The following is a 25,134-nucleotide window of genomic DNA, read 5'->3' on the forward strand; positions in this document are numbered from 1 at the left end:
CCATGACAGTATTAAACTAAGACAGTCACCCACACTTAGCCTGGATTTAGCTCAAGTAGCCGAGCGGCCTAACAGAACAAGTCGCGATCTTCGCGGACGTAAACGTACCCGAACCGAGAACAAGGGCATTGGAACAGGTCCCCGTGTCACCTTCCTATCTCGGGGTCCATGACTGAGGCCCCTGCTCCAGGACCCCGCTCCTCTTTGGTCTGTGTAGATGACCAGGAGTGCCAAGTCCCCACTAAATGTTTGCAAAGAAGAATGAGTTCCTTCTTGGGGCCCTACTCGCTGGAATGACAGATGTTCCGTCAACAGGGGAGCAAGGCTTTTGTTCTCTAACACCTGTGCAAACCCATTTCTTTGTCACCTGGTTATTTGTGCCATTGTGCAGAAACGGAGCGTTTTCACACAGCTCGTCAGACAATCGCTTCCTTCCCTCTGCCGCCCCACGATCACAAGCTGTAGGGCATTATCAAAGCCTAAAAGAAAACAGAGTTAATGCTTCCCCACAGATGAACATGTGGCTGCTTCAAAACATCAATTCTCCTTAATGGCACTCCCTATCACATCTTCTTCTCAAAGCGCCGGCTGACACAAATCTCTGGAATGGGCCACACTGATTCTATGATGACACATTTTTCAAGGCGGAATGATCCCTAGAAAAGGGGGGGCCACCTCCTCGGCTATGACTAAGAGTCTGATACCCCTCAGGGTGTCGGGGGGCTCGTGTCAGGCCCTGGGGTGTGGAGGGTTCCTGCCCAGAGCTCTTGGCCCCCGGTGGGCGGTGAACTGGGGGCTCCCAGGTCTGCCCGTGGCATGTGCACTTAGGAAGGGATCAGCCACTGGTGTCCTCGCTGTGTTCTAGATGAACTCACCAACAGTAAAGTCGCAGTCGTGTGAGGAGCACAGAAAACATGCCAGGTGGAGGTAAAGGTCATGTGAACCCAACGAATTCACAAAACTTCTCCTGCTTCCCCAGTACAGGCCCAGCCAGCCTCTCCTTGACCATGAGAGTCACTAGAACCCAAGGGTAGCTAAAGGTCACAGAGCTACAAGAGTGCTGGGGAAGGATGCATCCAATTCCTTTATTTTACAGAAGGGGAAGCAGACCAGGAAGGGTTAAATGACTGAATGATCGATCAGCATCCAGGAGAATTCCTCTGTGTTCCAAGCAACAGAATGTTAAGCACAAATATAGTTTTTAACGGATAGCTCTCATAATCCTCCCCCCACCCCCAAAAAAAAAAACCTCCCAAAAAATACAGTAAAGCAAGAAAACACCCAGAGCTCAAGAGGGACAGAAAGCAGACGGTCCTCTGGCTGCCCTTACTGGGTGGATGGACTTTTCTTCCATGTGTGACCCCTCTCAAAATTCAAACCCCAGGGATGGGGACCTCCCAGGCATGGCAGCCAACAGAGACCACAAAGAGTCACTTGAAAGAAAAGACCAGTGACAAAGAGTGCTGGATCCAGAGGCAGTGAGCCCGGGTGTGAATTCCCACCAGACCTCTTCCTACCAGCTGTGTGACCTTCGGCAGGTTACTTACCTCTCTCTGCCCCTCCTCTGCGCACGCTTTCTCTCTCTCTCAAAATAAATAAACATGAACAAAAAATTAAGCCCTAAGAGACAGGCGCAAAGTTGGTAGAGACGAAGCCAAGCCCAGCTGCCCCGCTAGGAAGAGCCAAGCCCAGATGGGCATCCCCTGGGCTCAGCTTCCTTCACAACACCTCACACTCCAGGAAGCAGAGGCAGCCCAGGGGAGAGCACCCCCAGGGTAACTGCAGCCTCCCAGGGAATTAGAAGAGAATTTGCATTCCTGCATGGAAACCTGATACGGAGGAGGAATGGACTTGGGACTTGGGCCACTGTGAATTCACGTGAACGCTCTCCCACTTACCAATTACACAATCCCTCCGAACCTTATTCTTCTAACCTGTAAAATGGGTAGAGCACCGCGTCCGCAGGAGAGTCGTGAGGCCTCCAAAGTAGTTGTGAAACGCCAGCACTCTCTTAGACACGCTTAACCTCCTTCACACCTGAGGCCAACGCCTGGCCCAAACTCTCCACGCCCCCCGCCTGCGCGCCTGTCCTCGGGGGTCACTCACGCACCCATTCGCGTCAGGGCACTGGGCTCCGGAGAGGGAGCGCCCACGTGGAGTCCGCACCCCAGGCGCCCAGAACAGCTCGCGGAGAGTAAGCGTTAGCGAGCATCGCCGTCACGCGTCCTCAGTGACTCAGGTGGCCCTCTCGTTCCTTGACCTTCCGGTCTGCTCAGTCACTCCCAGGCCACGGTACCCATTGCTTAAAGCCGTGCCACCTCTGGATTTCTAATTCGGGCCGCCCTCTAGAACGACAACCTTCCAGCTTCTCCTCAAAGTGCGACCCGCGGGGCCCAGGGCCTGGCATCACACGGGAGCTTGTTCAAAGGCAGAGACTGAGGTCCCCGTCCCACGCTCGCTGCATCGCATCTGCATTTACTAAGATTCCCCGGGTGACTTCTGTGCACATTACAGCTCGCCAAGCACCCGTATCTCTCCCCCCACCCAGCTACCCCACTGGATTCCTAACCCCGGCCTGCGGGGCCCCTGAGCATCCCACAGCCTCTCTTCCCGTCAGCCCCGGCCCCTTGACCCCACTGAAACCGCACTGAAACCGTTGCGCCACCGCCCACACCTTCCTGGTGCCTTCATTCCGCCCACAGAGGCCTCAACTCTGGATGAACCCCCCCAGCGGCTGGTCCCGCGTGCCGAGGTGGCCGCCGAGCGCAGCTGGAGAAGCCACCGAGTCCGCACGCTGACCCCACTTCCTGCAGCTGCGGACACGCTGTGCCTCTGGCTCCACTGGGAAAACAGAACTGATCAGACGGCATCGCCGAGGACATCCCACTGCAAACCTACACGCCAGCACCTGCCCGCCCTCCTCCTCGGCCTCTGAAGAGCCGGAAGGAAAGCCCCATCCCTCCACCGGGGCTCCCAATGACCCCCCACCGACCTGTGCTGGGACCTGCCCGTGCCTAACGTCCACAGACAGGGCGCCCGGCTGGCTCAGTCCATTAGGCCTCCAACTTCGGCTCAGGTCACCATCTCGCGGTTCGTGGGTTCGAGCCCCACGTGGGGCTCTGGGCTGACAGCTCAGAGCCTGGAGCCTGCCTCGGATTCTGGGTCTCCCTCTCTCTCTGCCCCTCCCCTGCTCGTGCTCTGTCTCTCCGTCTCTCAAAAACAAATGAACGTTAAAAAAACTTTAAAGCCCACAGACAGAAGTATGTAGAGCGAGAAGGAGACCGTGGACCCTAAACCCCTCGGCTAACTCCCTCCCTCCGCTGAGCCCAACTTCTCAGTCAAGGGTCTGCACCCGATGTCTTCCTCTTCCGGCCCCCAAGTCCCCTCCCCTGCTGTTCAAACTGGGCTTCTGTCCCCAGAGCCCCGCGGGAACTGCTCCTGCTGAGGTCCCGACACCTGTCTGCGACACCTGTCTGCAGCGACACCCAGCATATGGTCTCCAGCATGCGCTCACTAGATTACTCCTCAGCACGGGCACAGCCTGATGCCTGGGCTTCTCTTTACCCCTCTCAGGTCACGGCCAGCTGGGTGCCCGCTCCCGCTGCCTGCCTCCCGTGGTCTCCCAGGACCACGCTCATCCCCGGCCGCGCCACACCCGGACCTCTCTGGGGTCAGATCTACCCATCCCGCCCCACCTGGATGCCCCTCCGACCGTAGAGCTCAGCACATCCTCCACTAAACTTGTGGTCTCCCTTCCAGGATCTGCTCCCCGTCCGGCAGTCTGCACGCAGGGGTGCGCCCAGCCAGCCACAGTGCCCCAGCCGGAGCCCCCGGCATCGCCGTCTTTCGTCCCTACTCATCCTTCGCCCAGTTCAATGCCGTCCAAACGTCCCATAACCCGTTCACTTCTGTCCATCTCCACCATGCGGACTCTGCTCAGGCTGCCAGCATCGTGCTCCTGTTCCAGGAGCACCGGCCTCCTAACACTCTCGCCCCAGCCACTGCCTGTGTGGGTCCTGGATGCTCAGGGACCCACGTGTTACCGCATCCCCTCTCTGGGTGGCCCTGCAGGAAGACGCTGGTCCCTGCCTCCACCTGGGCGTCACCTGACTGCCTCTGCTCCCCATCTAGCCGCGCTGGCCTTCCGCTGGCCTCCCGAGGGGGCGGTCCCACCCCCCCCCCCCCGCTCCAGATGCCCCTGCCCCGACCCCCTCCTTTCTCTACCTCCACCTTGTCCACACCTACTCACCCTTCGGATCCCAACCCTTTAAAGGACTTCCCGAAGGAAGTTCATTCTACCCTCAGAAAGGTCTCCCTGTCATATGCTCTCACAGCGGTGCCACATTTCATACCCACACCTGTCACAGCTTTAACTATTGCTCAGATTGCACACTCTTGGGGCACCCGGGTGGCTCAGTCGGTCGGGCATCCGACTTCGGCTCAGGTCATGATCTTATACTTCCTGGGTTCGAGCCCAGTGTCGGGCTCGGTGCTGACGGCTCAGAGCCTAGAACCTGCTTCAGATTCCTCATCTCCCTCTCTCTCTGCCCTTCCCCTGCTCGCACGCTGTCTCTCCCTGTCTCAAAAGTAAATAAATGTTAAAAAAAAAAATTCAAACCACACACTCTCACCGGCCCCACCAGACTGTGAGGGGCCTGGGAGCAGGGACCACATCTGCCCTATTCACAGCCGCATTTCCCATTGCCTGGCGCAAAGCAGGGGTTCTTCAAGTATCTGCTGAGTAATGACGACAGGAGGCACAGCCCTCCCCCACCCCCTCTCCGGATGGGAAAATTCAGGAGTTTTGGAGGCAAAAGGCTGCTGCTACAGTCTATAAAACTGGTTCTAAAAATTCACGTCTGCCTCTTTATTCCTGCGCCCGGCCACGGAACTGACACATCCTTCCCAATGAACCATCATATCCTGGAAGGAAAGTACCTGAAAGCCTGTTGTCTGCAGTTCACCTCGACCCATTTCAAACACATCTGCTAGTTCATTCCCAACTTACCTGTCAAAACAAAGACAAGCAAGAAGAGAGAAGCTCGCAGTGGAACAGTTTAGAAGCACTGACATCCTGCCTCCCGCCTACTGTGTTCAAAGAACTTCTTCACTCACTAATTCGCCGCAGACAGTGGGTTCCAGATCTGATAACCACCCCCTCCCCCCGGCAGGCTGGGAGTGTCAGCACCTCCAGCAACGGAGGCAGGGTAAGCAAACTCCGCTTTCATAAATGATTTCAGCTCTCCCATGGCTTTCTGGATCTTGAGTCTGCCCTTGATTGGATGCCAACAAGGCAACACTAAACCAAACAATTTAGAAAGAGTGGGTCGGGGGACTGTTGAGGCAGACTTTATACAAAACACAGAAGTAACCTCATGTTATTATTTTAGTGACAATGAATAGAAAATTTAAACATAAGGGAACCTATCTTCTAAAGCAAAGGCATAGAGGGGCGCCTGGGTGGCTCAGTCGGTTAAGCGACTAACTTCGGCTCAGGTCACGACGTCGCAGTCTGTGAGTTCAAGCCCCACGTTGGGCTCTGTGCTGACAGCTCGGAGCCTGGAGCCTGCTTCGGATTCTGTGTCTCCCTCTCTCTCACTCCCACTCACGCGCTCTCTCTCTCTCAAAAGTAAATAAAAAATTTAAAAATTAAAAAAAAAATAATAATAGAGGCACCTGGGTGGCTCAGTTGGTTCAGTGTCCAACTCTTGATTTCAGCTCAGGTCATGATCTCACAGATCGTGACTTCGAGCCCCTCGACAGGCTCTGTGCTGACAATATGGAGCCTGCTTGAGATTCTCTCTCTCTCTCTCTCTCTCTCTCTCTGTCTCAAAATAAATAAACATTAAAAAAAAAAAAAAAACCCAAGGCATAATCAAAGGTCAAGTGAAAGAGAGGAAACCTTTTCCTTCTTTAAATAAAAAAAAATAGCTTGTTTTTCTTTCTTGAAATTTCAGATCAGATGAGATTTGCTTTTGGAGAAGTGCAGGCTCAGCGGACACAGAGGCATCACTCATCGATGCAAGAACTCCACGCAGCATTCTGCCAAACGGCTCAGAGTTTCAGGATAAAGCGAAACCCCGGGGACGGAGCCTTTCCGGCCAAAATCAGCTTTGGCACAAAAGCAGGAAGTGAGAAGCCCACGTGCTCAGGCACGAACACCTGCTACCCGGCCACCACTTCCACGGCAAGTCCAGGCTCTGTGAGCAGCGCTGCGGCCCCCGGGCCTTGGGGAGGACGAGCCAACCGTAAGTGCCCCCCAGCCTCACTGCTCCCGGCCACTCCCGAGCTCTCCCCCGTCCCCCCTGTGCCAGGAACAGGCAGGGCGCCCCAGTCTGGCGTCACCACTTGGCGGCGTGGGGAAGGGCCTCCCCGTCTTATTTCCAAAACTCATCAACTCCCCCCCACCCTCAAGGCAGCAAACCACGGTCAAGCCCCACGCACGTGGCCCCTGCCACCTTAGGACAAACACAGAGCAGCGGCAGCCCGGCCCCCAAACCCAGGGCGTCCTCTTCCGCCTCGTGCCAGGGGGCTGGCGTGCCCGCACAGGGCTGGCTGCTCTGCGGACGGGCCCGCCACCGTCCCAGTCCCTCGTCCTCCCCCTCCCCCCAGTGGTCCACGTCCGGCCCCTGGGGCCCCGGTTCAAACGCCCCCCGTGCGGCCCCTCAAGAGCGGGAAGGAGGGGGACAGATGCACTTTTAGAGCAAGCCAGAAAGCAGAGCCTGAAACCAGAGTAAGCCCAGGGAGGAAGGGGTGAGGCAGGCTCGCGCTGCAAGATGCGTGTTTGTGTTTCTCTTGCGAAACGAATTTCCATTATGTTAGCACTCCTCGCTTCCAGAAAACAGAATTCTCTTGTAAATGCACCACCCGATCGCATTCTGTGTGTGTCTGTGTGTAGCATTTATCATAATTATCGTTAACTACTGGAGTATTTTTTTCACTCATTCCTGAAACAATTGTCGAGCGCCTACCTTGTGCAAGACGCCAAGATCAAAAAGGCAGAAAGCCCTGCCTTCAAGCAGCTTCTATTGCACTGAGAGGAAGCAGACTATACAGAAATAAATGCGTAAAACATAGGGACAGAACGCCAGACGACGATAAGCATTATGGAGAAAAAGACAGTTAGGAAAGGGAACAGAGATTGCCGTGTGGGGACTGGGGAGTGGGGGTGGCAGGTGGCATTTGTAAACAGTTTGGTGACACCTCCTTATGAAGTGACAGAGAATAGGTCTAGAGGAAGTGAAGCGATGAGCCACATTGTTGTCTCCCGCAAGAGTGGTCCAGGCACGGGGGGCGCCTGGGTGGCTCAGTCGGTTAAGCGTCCGACTTCGGCTCAGGTCATGATCTCGTGGTTCGTGGGTTCGAGCCCCGCGTTGGCTCTATGCTGACCACTCGGAGCCTGGAGCCTGCTTCGGATTCTGTGTCTCCTCCTCTCTCTGCCCCTCCCATGCTCATGCTCTGTCTCTCTCTGTCTCTCAATAATAAACGTTAAAAAAATTTTAAAACAAATTTGGGTGAGGGGCGCCTGGGTGGCTCAGCTGGCTGAGAGTCCGACTTTGGCTCAGGTCATGATCTCACGGTTCGTGGGTTTGAGCCCCGCATTGGGCTCTGTGCTGACAGCTCAGGGCCTGGAGCCTGCTTTGGATTCTGTGTCTCCCTCTCTCTCTGCCCCTCCCCTGCTCCTTCTCTCTCAAAATTAAATAAATATTTAAAACATTAAAAAACCAAACAAAAAGAGTAGTCCAGGCAGAGGAAACAGCAAAAGCAAAGGCCCTGAGGTGAGAATATGCCTACGGGAGAAGAAGGATAAAGAGCCCACTGTGCCCTGCAGAGAGTAAGCATGGGTGAGGTCAGAGGGGTAACAAGGAGGAGTGAGGGGCCACGAGAGCTGAGAGGCCTTGCAGGCCACCACACGTTATCTTTTACTTGGAATAGAAACCACTGGAGGCTTTGGAGCACAAGAGCAACATGACCAGACAATGAAAGCGAGCTCTCTGACTTCTATGTCGAGAAGAGACGGGGAAGCGAGTGAGAGGGCAAGAGGGGAGGCAGGAAACCCGGTCGGGATGCGACTGCAGTAAATCACGAGGGATGATCGTGGTTGGGACCACCACTCCCTGGGAGTGGTGGCTGACAAGTGGCTGGATTCTGGACATCCTTTGATGGTAGAGCCCAAGTGGACTTGTGGATAAGTGAAATTGGAATATAAGGGGTTAGTTATTTTGCTAAAAGTAAGAGTTTGGTTATACTCATGAAATAATTACATAACAACTCGGGGCGGTCCGTGATGAAGTGACTACTAGATTGGTCCAGGTAATACGTTACCTAGTAAAGAAAAAAATATTTACGGAAGACGTGCAACTGGGGAGCCAAGAACTGGTTCCAGGATTTTCCAAGTAGAGAAACGAATCCGTGTTGTTTTGGAGTGAGCTGTGCTTTGTTCAATAATTTCAAGTGTACAGTTAAAATGAAATAACATTAAGCCAAAGATTCTATTTGAATTCTAAAACACAGCTTCGGAAAGGAGGAGGATGGGGATGTTTTTTTGCCATTGCTCACAGCTTCTCTAAGGTAGCTCACACTGTCTCATAGAACCTTCTAGAAATGTCTTACATGTGGTCTCTCCAACACAATAACCACGTGTGACTGCTAAGCACTTAAAATGTGACTAATGTGACTGAGTCACTGAAATTTTATGCAATTCTCATTAATTTTAAATAAAATAGCTACTTGTGGATAGTGGCCATACTGATTAGCTACATCGCTGAAGAAAAAAAAATCACTCTACATCCATAAACTATACGTTACACTTTTTCTCTTGTGATTAAATTAAAAGGATATGTACAACTTCGATTTGTAAGATCGTACTTTTCATTACGCCCCAGAGCGAGCGTCTGCTTCTAATTCTGCACATATTTGAAAACACACAGTGAATGGCTTGCTCTTAACAGTTTTCAAACATAATTTCTTAGTTTTTGTTTGCAATTCTTTAATATCTTCTAGGCCATCACTCTGTCAATGACATTCAAAATGAGATCTCCCCCCCCCCGAAGCATATTCAATGCGGGCATTTCAAAGGCCGCAGAAAAATAAAGACAGGACGTTCTTATTATAACTGAACTACTACTCTCCTGCCCTCGGATCGAGGCACTTGACGGTCTCCGGTCAGCTCATTCTTCCTCCCAAGATCACAGTGACGGAAGGGGCTGCTGTGAATAACACCATTTTTCAGATGACAAAATCAAGGCAGAGAGAGATTAACGGCAGTCCTAAATTTTACAGTGCAAATCTTTTTTTTTTTTTTAAGTTTTTATTTATTTATCTTGAGAGTAGGGGGAAGGGAGAGGGAGAGAGCGAGAGAGAAAATCCATCCCAAGCAGGCTCCATACTGTCTGCACGGAACCCGATGGGGGGCTCGAACGCATGACAGTGAGATCACGACCTGAGCTGAAATCAAGAGTCAGACGCTTCCCTGAGCCGCCCAGGAGCCCCTCACAGTGTATCTTTATAGGTTGGTCGGGAAAGGAGAGCAGGAATTGGGAAGACATATAACAGGGAAAGCAGGTGGGGGAGGGAAAGAAAACAACAACAAAAAAAAACTAGACGCAAATCCTTCGTTCCCAAATCCTAGTTGAGCTGGCAGAACCGTTCTGGAAAATGCCGTCTGCACGAGCACAGTACTGCTCTTGGAGCCGTGTCTCAGACCTTCCACGTGCCCCAACAAGGCCCCCCGAGGTCTGGCCAGAGCCCGGCCCCCCGACTGGACGGTGACAGCCACGCACCGGCTAGGCTGGGGCTCGATGAGCGAGGTGGCCCCCGCGTGCGTGAGGGGGTTCCCTTATCCGCCAGCAAACAGACCCAAATGACAGGGCCACATTCCTGACTAATCTCCTCAGCCAACAGCTGGAGAATGAGCTCTCAGTTAATCCTGCTTTTGAACCACTCACGCCAACCCCCAGTGATACCACTAAACTGCACGGCCCAGGAGATTAACATGGCAATTCAATCAGTTTAGAGCTGCCCTTCGAAGCTGTCAGTGAAATTCCTTCATTTTGAGAATGAGGAAACGAAGTCCCAGGAACGCTGATACTTTCAAAAGAACGCAATTCTGTTCATTTTCCAAGCCAGCAAGCCTGAGTGCCCGCGTTACCTAAAACTGACCGATGGTGCCGCGTCTCTTTACCTTTTAACTACTGTGTGTTTCTACAAACTATAGGATTAGAGAATCATCGACTTTATATCTACGTGTATGTGTGTGCATATACGTGAAATACTGCATGACGAACCATAGGACGCTGTTATATTTATGGAACACAATTATATATATATATACATTACACATATAATTTAATACAGTGTAATTTCCACCATAGGAAGGATATTAAAATCCGTGACGACATCCCTCAACACTATTAAATCAGAGCTGAGGCCCAACAACATAAAAGCAAAGATAAAAACCAACATGAGCCGTTAAGATAATTTAAAATTGAGTACGTGTCGGTTCCTGTGAACGAGGCAAAAATATACCAATTATATTTGGGGCCAAGAGTATATTCGCTATGTGGGAAATGTATAAAATGAGAACCGTATCATCAATCGTGGAATTCGTGCTTCTTGCAAATTTAGAAGGGCTTCCTAAGGATGGCTCGGGCAGCGTGGTCTTTGAAAACCCATTCTGGGCAAGTCTGAGCTGCTGGGCTCTGTTAGTGAGCAGGCACACTTAACCACTGCCCAACCTGAGCGATAACTCAACATGCCATACACAGGCGGGGGCATTTTACACGCCGCTTGAGGACAACGACGATGCTGTTTTCTTTTTTCTTTTTCAAGTTTATTTATTTTTGAGAGAGAGTGAGAGAGCGCGCACGCACACGGGAGGGGCAGAGAGAGAGGGAGAGACAGAATCTCAAGCAGCTTCTGCGCTATCAGCAAAGAGCCTGATGCAGGGCTCGAACTCACGAACCGAGAGATCGCGACCTGAGCCAAAGTCAAGAGTCGGACGCTCGACTGACTGAGCCGCCCAGGCGCCAGCTGCGTGGGGATTTTAAGGGACAGACAGAGAGGAAGAGAGGAACGGAAACGAGAGCTGCAGGGACGTTCCACGGACGTTGTGCAAGCCAACCACTGTCGCAGACGTAACGGAGGGCCGACGGTGCGGTGCTTCTCAGGATGGCCCCGCCGCGGGCTGACCGGGTCTTGGGCAAATCACCTGGTCCCCACCCCCGCCCTGGCCTCCCCTCCCCGGCTGTAGGTGGACACAGAGCTGTATCTACTCCTAACAAGTGTGAGATTTAACGAGAGGATGTGTGTGAAAAAGCTCCCTGGCACGGAGCCCAGCCGACGACAACAATGTCGCACACTGGCTGGCTGATGACAGTAAGGGTCACGGTTCAAACGGGAGCAGTGGCTGTCTCAAAGGCAGGACTAAATAAAAACTGAATTCCCTTGTCCCACCAATAAATCAACTGAAATCAGAAATGAAACATCCTCCGGGCAGAATGTGATGTTCGAGCTCTCAAACAAAGTGCATGAAGGACCCTCCCAAAACAGGGTCCATCCAGACCACCTCTTCACAGTTCGTTAGTACCATTCTCAAATTTCGAAAGTTAACAGAATTGTGCGTTCTCTACTCATTGGAAGCCAGCTCCTTAGGCCGCCCGAATGTTCGAGGGCTGGTTCGATACCTCGAGTCAGTACCTGTGACATGACTACAAACCTCTGCCAGTCTACAGTGATTTGCAGGAACCTGACTCACACCCCATCAACACACACACACACACACACACACACACACACCATCCCCCCTCAGAAGGCCCCTGGGGTCCCCTATCGGCCTCCCTGGCCAGAGGGACTCTGCAGCAGACCGACACTCACACTCCAGCAGACGGGAAGCCAGGACCGTTCGTCGGCAGGTACACTCGGAACAAATACCCAGCCGGGGGACCCAGGCCCTTCTCCAGCCTCGAGCGCCGGCCTCGCGTCCTGAGCTCTTCAAAGAACTATCAGAAGGCATGCCTTCTCTCCACACGCCCGTTCCCAGTCCTCCTCCTCTGATACGCTGCCTGTGAGGAGGGAAGCAAGGCAGGGACACATTTCTGAAGTCCGCCATCAGCCAGGAACGGGGAGGCACGTACCTTACTGCGCTTGACCCGGTGACAGAGGTACCATAACGCTCAGGGTGCAGATGAGGAAACCAAGACCTACTTGCCCCGACAACCCAGACCGGAGTGGGACTCTGAACCCGCATCCCTCCATTTCTAAACCCACGTTCCCGCCAGCAGCCAACGGGGCGAGCCTCCCACGGCCGACCCTTCTGGCCACCACCCCAAACCAAGTTGCGGGGCTCAGGCCACCGATCACCTTATTTGCTCCTCAAAGTCTCCTCATGTCGAGCAACAACTTGTACACGCCTCCAAGGGCCTGTCCGCGTCACGTTTCACTCAGCACACTGTCCAGCGGGAAAGAGAGACAACTGCCTGGTGTAAATCTTCCCTCTCGTCACCAGAATGCAGCAAGCCCAGGTCCTCTGCTTGTGATCGACACAGAAAGGGGCCCCGCCAACATCGAGCTTTCAGTAAGAAGCCTCTGTCCACGAAGCAACAGCCTAGTCAGTAATTAAAAGACACACCGGTCTATCATCCTAAGCACTTCACCTGAACTCAAATTAAAGGCCCGACTGATACTTCCTATGTGAGGAGATCTTGGGGGGGAGGAGAGAAATTACCTTAACGCATAAGCCGACCATTTCACTATTTGTGAGTTTTCGTGACTAAAGATGCTCCTTTGCCACTGGGTCATCAAAGCAGCACATATCGTGGCTGGGAATTCTAAGCACAAACAAATGGATCACCCCAACTTGAGAACTTGCAGAGGTCCTGATTATGAGTATCGCTGGCTCTTGCCATTGGAGACACAAAGTCCCACGCGTATCAGAATAAGATCGGGGCGCCTGGGGGGCTCAGTCGGTTGGGTGTCCGACCTCGGCTCAGGTCACGATCTCGCGGTTCACAAGTTCGAGCCCCGCGTCGGGCTGTGTGCTGACAGCTCAGAGCCTGGAGCCTGCTTCGGATTCTGTGTCTCCCTCCCTCTCTCCCCCTCCCCTGCTCACGCTCTGTCTCTCTCTCTCTCTCTCTCTCAAAAATAAACATTAAAAAAAATTTTTTTTTAAAGAGTATCATTGTTTTGTTCGTTGATTTGTACACAGTTCTTCCTCCAGCGACTCCCCTCTTGCAGTAACCCAGCATTTGGAGACGGGACCTCTTTTCTGACTGCTTACAAAATATACCTCCCCACCCCCATTCTCCTATCATCCAAGCGTCCACTAAACGACAGCAGCAGGAAATAAACCTGAACCCAGCATAGGAATCTGGATGGCTTGGGTCAATGGCGGCAGACGGAGCGTGGGAGGTTAGCAGTTACAGCAAGGGGGGCACGTTGAGTGTGGTCTGGGGCAGACGAGGACTTTGAGGAGGCAGAGGGCGAGCGATGGAATTGGCAGTGGTCACCGCCAACCACAGAAAGGGTGGTTTCCACGCGCACTTTCGCCACTGGCTGTCACGGAGGCACCGGCCATCGCGGTGCACGTGGAGAGGTCATTTCTCGGCGGGCTGTGCTTTTGCGTCAAGTGCCCAGCGTGGTGGTATTTGCTGGGCTGCTCAGGGAGTTGCTGAGCGAAGGGCGGAAGGGCGAAGGGCATCTGGGTTAAGGGCGGCTGCACGGCTGGCTTTTCTGGAGCCTCCCTTCCCTAGGCACTCTCTCTCTTTTCCACCGCAAGCGTTCTCAGGCCTAACCTCACTCGGCTGTGGTTCTCCCGGAGGGGCCCTGAAATCTGCATCTTAGCTTTAGGCGCCTCAGACTAGGCACACGTACCGGCTTCAAACCCACACACCCACACGGGAGCACGACACAGAAATGCGTCCACACCCTCCCAGGGAGGCGCGCCACGTGGCTGGGCACGTGGCCCTCCGTCGAGGTCATATTTTGTACTTTTTGCTGGTAAACCAAGGCAAAAATGTTAAAAAAGTTTAAAAAGTAAAAAATACTGAAAGAACAATGTATTTTTCGTTTTAATGATACGATGCCTTGGGAGATGGAATGAGACACATTTGGCCCTAAATCAGCTAAGAACTACCATTAATCAGAATGCATTTTATGGTTGGGGCGCCTGGGCAGCTCAGTCAGTTAAGCATCCAACTCTTGGCTTCAGCTCAGGTCCTGATCTCACAGTCGTGGGATTGAGCCCCATGTCACGTTCCTCAGAGAGCGTGGAGCCTGCTGGAGATTCTCTCTCTCCCTCTCTCCTACTCATGCTCTTTCTCTCTCTCAATTGCTCTATCAAAAAAAAAAATTAAAAAGAATTTTTCTTGGGGCGCCTGGGTGGCGCAGTCGGTTAAACGTCCGACTTCAGCCAGGTCACGATCTCGCGGTCCGTGAGTTCGAGCCCCGCGTCGGGCTCTGGGCTGATGGCTCAGAGCCTGGAGCCTGTTTCCGATTCTGTGTCTCCCTCTCTCTGCCCCTCCCCCGTTCATGCTGTGTCTCTCTCTCTGTCCCAAAAATAAATAAACGTTGAAAAAAAAATTTTTTTGAAAAAAAAAAAATAAAATAAAAAGAATTTTTCTTAATTTTTTTAATGTTTTATTTATTTTTGAGGGAGGGGCAGAGAGAGAGGGAGACACAGAATCCGAAGCAGGCTCCAGGCTCCGAGCCATCAGCACAGAGCCCGATGCGGGGCTTGAACTCACCAACCGCAAGATCATGACCTGGGACAAAGTCAGATGCTTTGTCTGAGCCACCCGGGCGCCCCGTTAAAAAGAATTTTTTTAAAAAGAATATATTTTGTGGTTACAGTAAATAATCCTCAATACCTTTCCCCCAAACTACTTGCTGCTAAGGCAAAAGGAAATAAATCGGCAAATGACAAGACGCTCGCTCCCAAAGAGTTGATGTTTGTTTGCCGGAGTCACTTAGCTTGTCACAAACGCCCGAAAAAAGCAACTGTTTTCTGAAGCAAAATTAGGTACGTAATATCACTTTTCTTCACGGAAACGCTTCATTTCTAACTATTCCAGTAAAACCATTTATATTATAGCATCAGTTCGTGAGAGGAGATCCGCAGAAACCCAGCTCTTGGCACACTGGCTGCCACAGTAGCGGCTTAAGTCAAACGCGGAGGTTGTGTTTCGTACGCACAAGCGGTCCCTCGGCGTCTCCTTTCTATTAGTTCTACGGTCTAAAAAAAAACCAAAAAACGAAAAACCTCACCTAACCAGAGTGATTACCAGTTTTCTGACTTTGCCCCTCACCAGCTGTGGGATACCAAGCAGATCTTTTCCTCTCTGTGCCTCAGTTTCCTCTTCTGTAAGGTGCAGAACAGTGTGCCATCACCACAACCATCAGGCCTCTTTCTCTGTGAATACAAGTTCATTAACGCCGAATCGATGAGTGAGGGTCATGGTCTTTATAGAAATCTCACCTTTGTGTTCACACATTTTAAACTTTACACAAATCCTGTAAGAAACCTACCCCAAACGCCACTCCCACGGCAGCAATGCAAAGGCAAGAGCAGGGGCGTCTGGGTGGCTCAGTTGGTTAAGCGTCTGACTTCAGCTCAGGTCATGATCTCACGGTCCGTGAGTTCAAGCCCCGCATCGGGCTCTGTGCTGACAGCTCAGAGCCTGAAGCCTGCTTCGGATTCTGTGTCTCCCTCTGTCTCTGACCCTCCCCTGTTCATGCTCTGTTTCTGTCTCAAAAATAAATAAACATTAAAAAAATAAATAAAAAAAAAAACCAAGGCAAGAGCAGACTCAAAGATGTGCTGAGGGTCGCACAGTTGACAGGTGTCACGGGGAGTTAAATATGGCTCTACTGCATTGTTCTCACTGCTGGGAACATGATTTTTTTGTTGCATTTACTACATCCAAATTCTACCCCAATATAGTGATGGTAAAGAGAAGCTTTACTGCTATTAAAATTATGTAGTATTTTCTGATTACAGAAGTCATAAATACATCTTTATTACAGACAACCCTATTACTTCTTTCCAAAGACACTAAGTCAATAGATTTCCTACATGTGGATAAGAGTAGACTTTTTTTTTTTTTCCGCTCAAGAGAGACTTGAGATTTTCCAAATGTATCTAGCCAAGACCTCCATTCAGATGGACAGTGGAATTTCCCAACACAGCTCTGAGCCCTGCCCCGGAGTCAGTCCAACAGAAGCAAACAGAGCGGTGAGAGGATTGCAAAATAGGTCCCATAAGGAAGGGCTGAAGGAACCAGGTCTCCCTAGCACATAGGTGAGAAGACACAGACTGACAGGAGAAGGCTTCAGATATTCACAAGGCTGCACGTGTCAGAGGGGGCAAGCTTTTTCTGTGAGCTAACGAGGACCCATGTGTCGAAATCACAGGCAAGAACCTTTTGGCTTGAAACAAAGAAAACCCCAGATGGATCAGAAGCTGTGGGAAGAAGTGAACTCATTAATGAAGAAGCTCTCTCAAAACCAACAGCCTTGCCGAGAATATTGTACACGTGTGTGCAGAACTGAACTAGGTACCTTCAAACGTCCCGTCCAACTCCTCTATCTGGGATCCCAGATCCCCACGCAGACCCACGTGACGGGCACACCGGGGTTCGCAAGGCACAGCACGCATGGCAAACTACCACCACACGGCACGCGATGTCCCCGCACATTCACGCAAAACCGCTTAACACGAATCACAAATATTTGTAAAACTAGGCTTACGTACTAAGAAATAACTTCTAACTAATTACTGAGTCTCTCCCAGAGACTTTGGGAGAAGGATGTGGATACTCCAAGGACGAACTTGTTAGCTGAAGCTGTGATGCCCGAAATTGAAGGACTACGTGGGCTAGGAAAAAAAAAAATGGGGCAACGAGTCCAAACAGGGGATTCCGCACTAACTGGCTGTGTGGCCTGGGGCACGGCACTGCATCCCTCCAGAGGTCAGCGTCTGAACTTGCAGTGTTATTCAACATGTAGCCACTAGCCACGTGTGCCTTCTCGAGCCTTTGCGATGTGGCTTTCAATATAATTTGTAACTTTATCTCATTATCATTAATGTATTGAATTTAAAGAGCCACGTGTGGCTACTGGCTATCCTCCCGAACAGGAAAACTCTAATGATTCCTAAAAAGACCGGGAAGAGTCAAATTCCAGACCAACTTCAACCCATCGTCTCGTGTGAGAGCTCCATGCCTCGTGGACAGCTGTGCGAGAAGGAAGCGAGGAGATCTGAGGTCCCACAAGGGAAGGTCCCCCGGGCTGCGGCCAGCTCTTGCCTATCCGGTCCCTCGTCACTCCGACATCCTGGGACGGACAGCACAGTGGTCCTTTGTCCTTTAATGTCCAGAGCTGGGCTCTGCACTCAGGCATGGCAGTGTCATCATCAAAGGTCTCCGGAAAGATGGCCTGGGAAGTATAGCGCCCTATGGGCAACACCCCTAATGTGAAGCCAGTTAGGGAATTATTAGTGGCCAACAGTGAACACTTGGTGAACAATCCTGAAACACAGTGTTCCCTGCAGAGAACAAACAGCTACCTATAAAGGAATTAAAACATCTCTTACAAAGTATACCATCAGATTTATGTCAGGTCTATGCGTTTACTTCAAATCCAATCACACCACCCCAAAATCTCTTTCACAAGTTGGAAAACACGCAAATAATGAAAGCCAGAACACGTGATTTGAAAGAACAATTTTTTTTCATGTTTATTTATTTTTGAGAGAGACCGAGTGTGAGCTGGGGAGGGGCAGAGAGACGGGCAGGCTCCAGGCTCCGAGCCGTCAGCACAGAGGCAGACGCGGGGCTTGAACCCACAAACCTTGAGGTCATGACAGGAGCCAAAGTCAGACGCCTAACCAACCGAGCCAGCCAGGTGTCCCTAGAAAACGTGACTTTTGAAAGAGTCATCTGGGTTGTTTCTTTTATAAATGTAAAGAGCCTAGAAAAACTCCCGTTTAAAAAAGCTGCCAAAGTTAATAACAGGCATATGCTGGAGATTTACAAGAAACCAGGAGATGAACCTACTAACGTGCCCTGATGGTATCTATCATCACAGAAGGAGACTTCAAAATGGCAAATGTAGCAACCAGTAAGCCTAATCATAATGACCAGTTTAGGGAAAAGTTCATAGCAGAGCTAGGGAATCACTATTTTTGCAGTGCTCCCCTCCTGCAATATTTTTAAGCCCGTTTTGTTGAAAGGAGGCACTGGCCACCAGAAAAATCTTACAAATCTGTTTATAACAACCGAGTGGAAAGCTGCCTAGCGCCCAGAGCCATCGGGGCTGGCTAGTCTCACGGAGGAGCTCTCCCTGTGCAGAAAACTCAGACGTTTGCCTGCTCGCCGATTCCCAGTCCCTCAGCTGCATTCCGCTGATAATGCACCACCTCTCGTAACGAGCACCAGTCCTGCGTCCTGAGAACAAGGCAGACGAAAGCGTCACCGCTGCTGCCCACGCCGGCGCTGGCTTGCCTTTCCCTGCTTAATTGGCTCTGATCACCAGGCAGACACTGAACTCACTGCCTTTTTCCCTTCACCTGCTGACTCAAGTATTCCCAGCACCGTGATTCATGTTTCAGAGCGTCTAGAATAAAAAAGACCGATATTCGACTCCAGCAACGACTCCATTCTAGACTTCAAAGAAAAGTGATCGAGGGCCTCCCGGCTGACCCCGGTCTCCAGCAGCTAACACTTTTTAAAGACTCGAGAATGATGGGAAGTTACGAAAACCATGTGATGGACAGCAGCACAGCTCTTAAACATTTAAGGGATGACCGAAGGGCAGATGCCTTTCCTGTTGGCCTACAGATCCTATCTTACCTCCGGCTGCAGTGACAAATACCACGGAGTGGGTGGCTTCAACAACAAACACGTATTTCTCGAAATTCCAGAGGCTGGGGTGTCCAAGGTCAAGGTGCTGGCCAAATCAGTTCCTGACAAGGGCCCTTCCGCCTGGCTTGCAGAGGGATGCCTTCTCGCCCCCTCTCACACAGCAAAGGGGGAGAGCAAGCTAGCTCTCCGGGCTCTTCTTAGAAGGGCACTGATCCCATCACGAAATGGTTGCCGATGGCTGGATTTGTCAACACAGCCTGTGGGGTTGCCCAGCAGTGGAAGGAACAAGAACCCAGCAATAAGCAGGAGAGGCTGAATTCCCATCTAGCTAGTTGTGGCCACGTGGGTAGCAATGCCTGCCATCAGTAAGCAGAGTATCCCCATCTAAAGGTGATAAAATAACACCATTATCTGGACGCAGTACCTCGGAAAGCGACAGCGTTAATATAAATGAAGCCGTCAGTCCTATCACGGGACTTGAGCTGTGTTGCCGGGGACAGACGACACCAGAAGAAACACTGGCCTTTCTTTTTTAAATTAAAAAAAAAAAACTTTTTTCAATATTTAGTTCTGAGAGAGAGACACACAGAGTGTGAGCAGGGGAGGGGCGGAGTGAGAGGAAGTCACAGAACCCGAATCTGAGCTGTCAGCACAGAGCCTGATGCAGGGCTCGAACTCACCAACCATGAGATCACGACCCGAGCCGAAGTCAGACGCTCAACTGACTGGGCCACCCAGGTGCCCCAGAAACACTGGCCTTTCAATCCTGTGCTGCCTTAACTCTTCTGGAGGATTAGAGAACACTGCCAAATATAAAGAACGTTTACCAGCTCAGGGACATCAGTAAGGCTCCAGGACACAACCTAAGCGTGATGCTGCAATCATCATGACTCAGGGAGGGCTCGGGGGCCCCACACACCTGAGACTTGCTCCCACTTGCCTATCAGCTCAACACTCTGCCTTCTCTCTTTCTTCGGAGTCGCTTCACTCGCTTCACTCACAGTTCCCGCTGTTTCCTTTTCATTCTTCCAAGAGATAACCAAGATAGTAGAGTCCATTTGTCAACTCCTAGCCAGAGGCAAGGCAGTCATTATCCACCAGGAAAGGCTTCCACAGTCCCATCTGGTGATTAGTCTCCCTTTCATACAATACATATGTTGACAGCTTTCCCCCCAGGCCTCATTCTTGTACTAAAAATATTTTAATTGTAATTATAAAGTCATCACCATCCACAGGCAGAGCTGTCCCGTTTTGATGAGAAGTCACGGCAGCCCCGAAGCACGGACTTTGGGTTCTATCCCTCACCCACATCAAGAGCTCTGTATCTTGTCGGCTGAATCTCATGCATGGCTTGCTGAATTGAACAACATGCCCCCAAGTAGGAATTCTAAATTCTGCATTCTCAAATCCAAAAGTGGTTATAAAAATCATAGCTTGAAAAGCTGCTGAATTGTGGAATATATATTGCTATTTGAGAGCTTATATATCCCCTATTTAAGGAAGTTGAGACCTCTTAGAGAATTCTAAGAGGACAATTTACATTAATGTTTCATTTATCTCGAAACAGAGACGGGAACACAGTGCTCAATAGACTGAGCTATCTACTTGGTCATAGACTTTTATGCCTCTGCACAGCCTCTTCACAATGATTACTTTGGGGACTGAGGGAAAAAAAGCCACAGCCCCAAAGCTGTATTTGCCTATTCCCTAGTTCATACCAAGCATTTCTCGAACTTACATCTACAACTATAAACATTTAACTTTCCTAGAATCTAAGCATTTAAAACTTGCTAGTCTGCCCATTAAATGTGTTGCTAGTGAAGTTAAAAGGGGCTGTAATATTGGGTCATCTAGTCTATCATGTTGTACTGTCTTGTACTATCCAAACATTGTATTGGCCACTATTACCGTGATGCTCACCTGTTGTTAGTTTCACGCAAAACTAGATCACTAATAACGGCCAGTATTTACATAACGCTTACCACGTGCAGGGACCTTAAGCTTTGCTTTTATTAAGTCATAAGATCTTCATAATAACCCTAATATGATGATGGGGACACTTAGTACCTCTCCAGGGCCCCAGTGACTTTCCCTTACTATTTTTTATTTTTTTTATGTTTACTTATTTGTCTTGAGAAAGAGCGAGAGAGCGAGAGACCGCGTCGGGGAGGGGGCAGAGAGAGAACCCCAAGCAGGCTCCATGCTGTCAGTGCAGAGCCCAAGCCAGGGCTTGAACCCAACAACCATGAGATGATGATCTGAGACAAAATCAAGAGTCTGTCATCTAACTGACTGAGCCACCCAGATGCCCCATTATTTGAAGGTCCTACTCTTAAAACTATACCAGCAAAGATCAAGTAAATACACATATCAATTGTAAATAACAAAATAAGTTCCATGTCTTTATGTCAGACCAGGGCAACTTCTTTGGTACTGCCAATAATTACCGTGACTGGTAAAATAATTAAGTGTATTGGCTATTGGGCTATTTCCAATTGGCCAGATTTCCAAGGTTAATCTCATCCAGCAGCTACGTTCGGACATTGAGTTACCCACGCTTAGGAGAAAATCACAACTATGGGCTAGAACAAGCCCACAATTTGTAACCCAATTTCAACAATGAAATATTAATTTCATCCTCTTCTTTACTAAATCTGCTAAGACATTCAGTCAGCCTGAGTCAGGGAGTTCCACTCCCCCTCTCTCTGGGTCAGGCACCCACCGGGCCCCACTCTCGCCCTTCACGCTTTGCCCGCAAACTGTGCAGGGGGACGATCAGCCTTCACTTCATAAAAACAAACAGTCCAAACTTCTGTATCTTAAAAACGAAAGGTAGATGGGAAGTCCACGATGCTCCATATTAAGGGAGCTTAATATGCTTCCATATTAAGTTCTTTTAACGTTTATTTATTTTCAAGAGAGTGAGAGAGAGCATACATGAGCAGGGGAGGGGCAGAGAGAGAGAGAGAGAGAGAGAGAGAGAGAGAGAGAGTATCCTAAGCAGGCTCCACGCTGAAAGCAGCAAGCCCAGCGCAGGGCTCGAACTCACGAACCGGGAGATCACAACCTGAGCTGAGGTCCGACGCTTAACCGACTGAGCCACCCAGGCACCCCAACACAATAAGGAAGTTCTAAAAATCCATAAGCCAGGGTGGCTCAGTCGGTTAAGCTAAGGTCACGATCTCCCAGTTCGCGAGTTCGAGCCCCTCACTGGGCTTGCTGCTGTCAGTGCAGGGTCGGCTTGGGATCTCTGTCTCCCTCTCTCTCTGGCCCTCCACCACTCACGCTGTCCCTGCCCCTCTCAAAAACAAATAAATAAACTTGAAAAAAAAATACATAACCCACAGTTCTCTATTTTAGGACTTTCATTCCAAGGTAATCAGGACACAAAAAGTTAAGAGAGGGAGGATGCCAAGGTTATCTTGTTGAAGAGAAAATACCGCAGTGCTGACAACAAAACAGACTTGAATGCGGACTGCATCCCACCTGGTACACAGGGACCCCATCAGTGTCACCAGACGCAGATGACACTCTTCTCTATGAACTGTGACGTATCTGCAGAAATCACTCGCACCTTTGGAAGTTATTATTTTTCTTTTTCATTTCCGAAATACTTCAGATAGGCGTGATGCCATTCCTGTGCACCTGTGCAGGTTTAAAACCTTATGCAGACACTTCTTGGTGCTTCAAATACTGTAAGTCAAGCCCATCTTACTACCACCAGCTGCCTCTTCAAGACCCCAAAGGGACAAACTAGAATTTCCCTTCTCTTTCAAAACAAGCTGCTACTTCAGAAGAAACGAGGAAAAATAAAAAGGCCTTTCCTCTGTATTTTTTATAGAGGAATATACAAATATATAAATGACTGCTATTTATATAACTTTATATTCATTCTCTCCTCACATGCTCAGCACTCCCAACTGTGATTGTAAAAACGTACCTTTTTCTCAAATTTTCGTCCCTCATCTCAACCCAAAGTACTTCCTCTCACCCCAGGAAACTCTACCAGAGCAGTTCTTTTGGCAAATTTTTTATAATTATGCGGAGAAAAAGAAGGTGAAAGCCCCCCTCTCCCAAAGGTTTCTGCATACCACCTGAGCCCAAATCTTTCCCATCTCCTCTCTCCCTCCCTTCCTCCCTCCCTCTCCCTACCAGCTTGCATTTGGCTGATAGAAGGACCGATCCCTCCAAAGCCCCACTTTCCCATGGCATTCTTCTACTTAGGGATCAACTTCCTATCTCTGCCATGTCCCATCCCAGGAAATGTCAGTCTGGCTTCCAAGGTCCCCCCTCTGTCAGAGTCCCCGCCCGGCGCCGGGCTGGGAGAACTCGCATCCCACACCCATTCACACTATCCAGCTTCCTCCTCCAGGAATGGCCTCCCCCTAGGCTACTCAACATTTCCACCCAATCTGCAAGGGCCTAGTGGCTCCGGCCCAGAGAGCACCACTCTGGGAGCACTGTAGACACACAAGAATCCTGGATACCTGTGTGTTTCAATACTTCTAGAAAAGCATCCTCTGCAGTCTGGTGGGGCTGGCCCATAATTTGGTAGGGAGAACTTAGTAAAAATTCAAAAAGTGAATTAGGGTGACTAAGTAAAAACTACAAAGGGCAGGAAAACACATAACTTTCTGAATCATCAAGACTGAGATTTTTGGCAACTGAGTTACTAAAATAAATATTTTCGCCACTTGTAAATTCCTCAAGCAGGCTTTCTCCAACAATACACAAATCAAAAGAAACAAAAATACTCAAGTCCCAAATGCACATGAAGCAGACAGAGGAAAGATAAGCGGAGCCCCCAAAAGGCCCTTTTGGAATACAGGTTCCTTGGGACCGTGGGCCATATACGTGCTGTGGTCCAAGGTATGAGCCAACATTGGCAACAATGAGTGCACAGTCTAGACTGTGGCTTCCAAGAGGAAAGGTGTGTGCCTAAGTTATTTGTGAATTTCCAATGACTTGCACAGTGCCTGACACAAGAAAAACATTTAATAAATGGTTACTTAATAAAGATAGGCGTGTTTTGAACCTTAGATCCTAGCTTTAAAAAAAAAAAAAAAAAGCAAACCCTATAAATGAGATTTAAGACTTATTTATAAACTCAATATGAAACATGAAATTTAATTCAAACAATACAAGAAAAACCTTTTATAAGCTTTTGGTGGAGCTAATTATCTGGAAATGTTGTCATTTACCTACTTTTAAATGTCTCCTTACCGTCCCAATCTAACAAAATCTGTTTCCTTTAGAGTAGGGGTTAGCAGACTACTTCAGAGAGCCAAATCTGGCCCACCATCTATTTTCACAAATAAAATTTGTTAATTGCAAAACAGCCACATCCATTATCTATATCTGCTTTCACACCACAAAGGCAGAATTGAGTATTTATGACAGAGAACTGACCCAGAAGCCTAAAATAATGGCTCTCTGGCCCTTTTACGGAGAGTTTGCTGACCCCTGCTTTAGAGCATCAGGTTAACACCGAATAGCCAATAAAGTGTGTTTTATAAAATAACTCAGATGATTCACTGACCTCAAGTGACTTACAAGTTAATTGAATACACTTTTTTACTTTTTGCTCATTATGGTTTTATTTACATCCTCAAAGCCAAAATCTACCAAAGACATGCCTCAAAAACTCATGGAAGTCAGATCATAAGGAATAGGGTTTCTTGCCACCTCGTGTATGTCATGATACCCTTAAAGCATGTCAGGGCCCTTAAAGATCAGAATAAATCCCATACAGTGAAGAAAAGAAAAAAAAAAATTAAAAAGAAGTTAAAAAGACACCAAAGCTAGACAGATTGACCCAGGGAAGGCGGCCACACAGCATCGTCATCTCACCACAGACTGAGTCCGCGTGGTTTTTAACAAAAGGAGGTCTGAGGGGCGCCTGGGTGGCGCAGTCGGTTAAGCGTCCGACTTCAGCCAGGTCACGATCTCGCGGTCCGGGAGTTCGAGCCCCGCGTCAGGCTCTGGGCTGATGGCTCAGAGCCTGGAGCCTGTTTCCGATTCTGTGTCTCCCTCTCTCTCTGCCCCTCCCCCGTTCATGCTCTGTCTCTCTCTGTCCCAAAAATGAATAAACGTTGAAAAAAAAAAAATTAAAAAAAAAAAAAAACAAAAAAACAAAAGGAGGTCTGAGAGACATGAATGAAATAGAACAAACCCTGGCAGACAGAGCAAGAGAACCTTCTGGGTCACTCACTCAGACCCAAGGGCGATCAGAGAGAAGTGCCCTTTAGGAAATACAACAAGCCCAGCCCTACACGAA

At 49.8% G+C, this 25,134-nt stretch overlaps 1 protein-coding gene and 1 long non-coding RNA gene across 13 annotated transcripts in view; one reads left to right on the forward strand and one right to left on the reverse strand.

Moving 5' to 3' along the window:
• The window catches only part of CARMIL1 (capping protein regulator and myosin 1 linker 1), a 310,299-nt gene that overhangs the window by 205,154 nt on the left and 80,011 nt on the right, over positions 1-25,134 (reverse strand). The gene's annotated exons all lie outside the window — the stretch shown is intronic.
• Positions 1-25,134, forward strand: part of LOC123607933 — a 35,113-nt gene that overhangs the window by 6,922 nt on the left and 3,057 nt on the right. For both annotated transcript variants that reach the window (XR_006716990.1, XR_006716989.1), the window contains exon 2: positions 5,958-6,248. This is a non-coding gene — a long non-coding RNA (uncharacterized LOC123607933). The remainder of the gene's footprint in view (positions 1-5,957; positions 6,249-25,134) is intronic.

This window comes from Leopardus geoffroyi, chromosome B2 (assembly GCF_018350155.1).
Source record: "Leopardus geoffroyi isolate Oge1 chromosome B2, O.geoffroyi_Oge1_pat1.0, whole genome shotgun sequence".
Classification (NCBI taxonomy): domain Eukaryota; kingdom Metazoa; phylum Chordata; class Mammalia; order Carnivora; family Felidae; genus Leopardus; species Leopardus geoffroyi.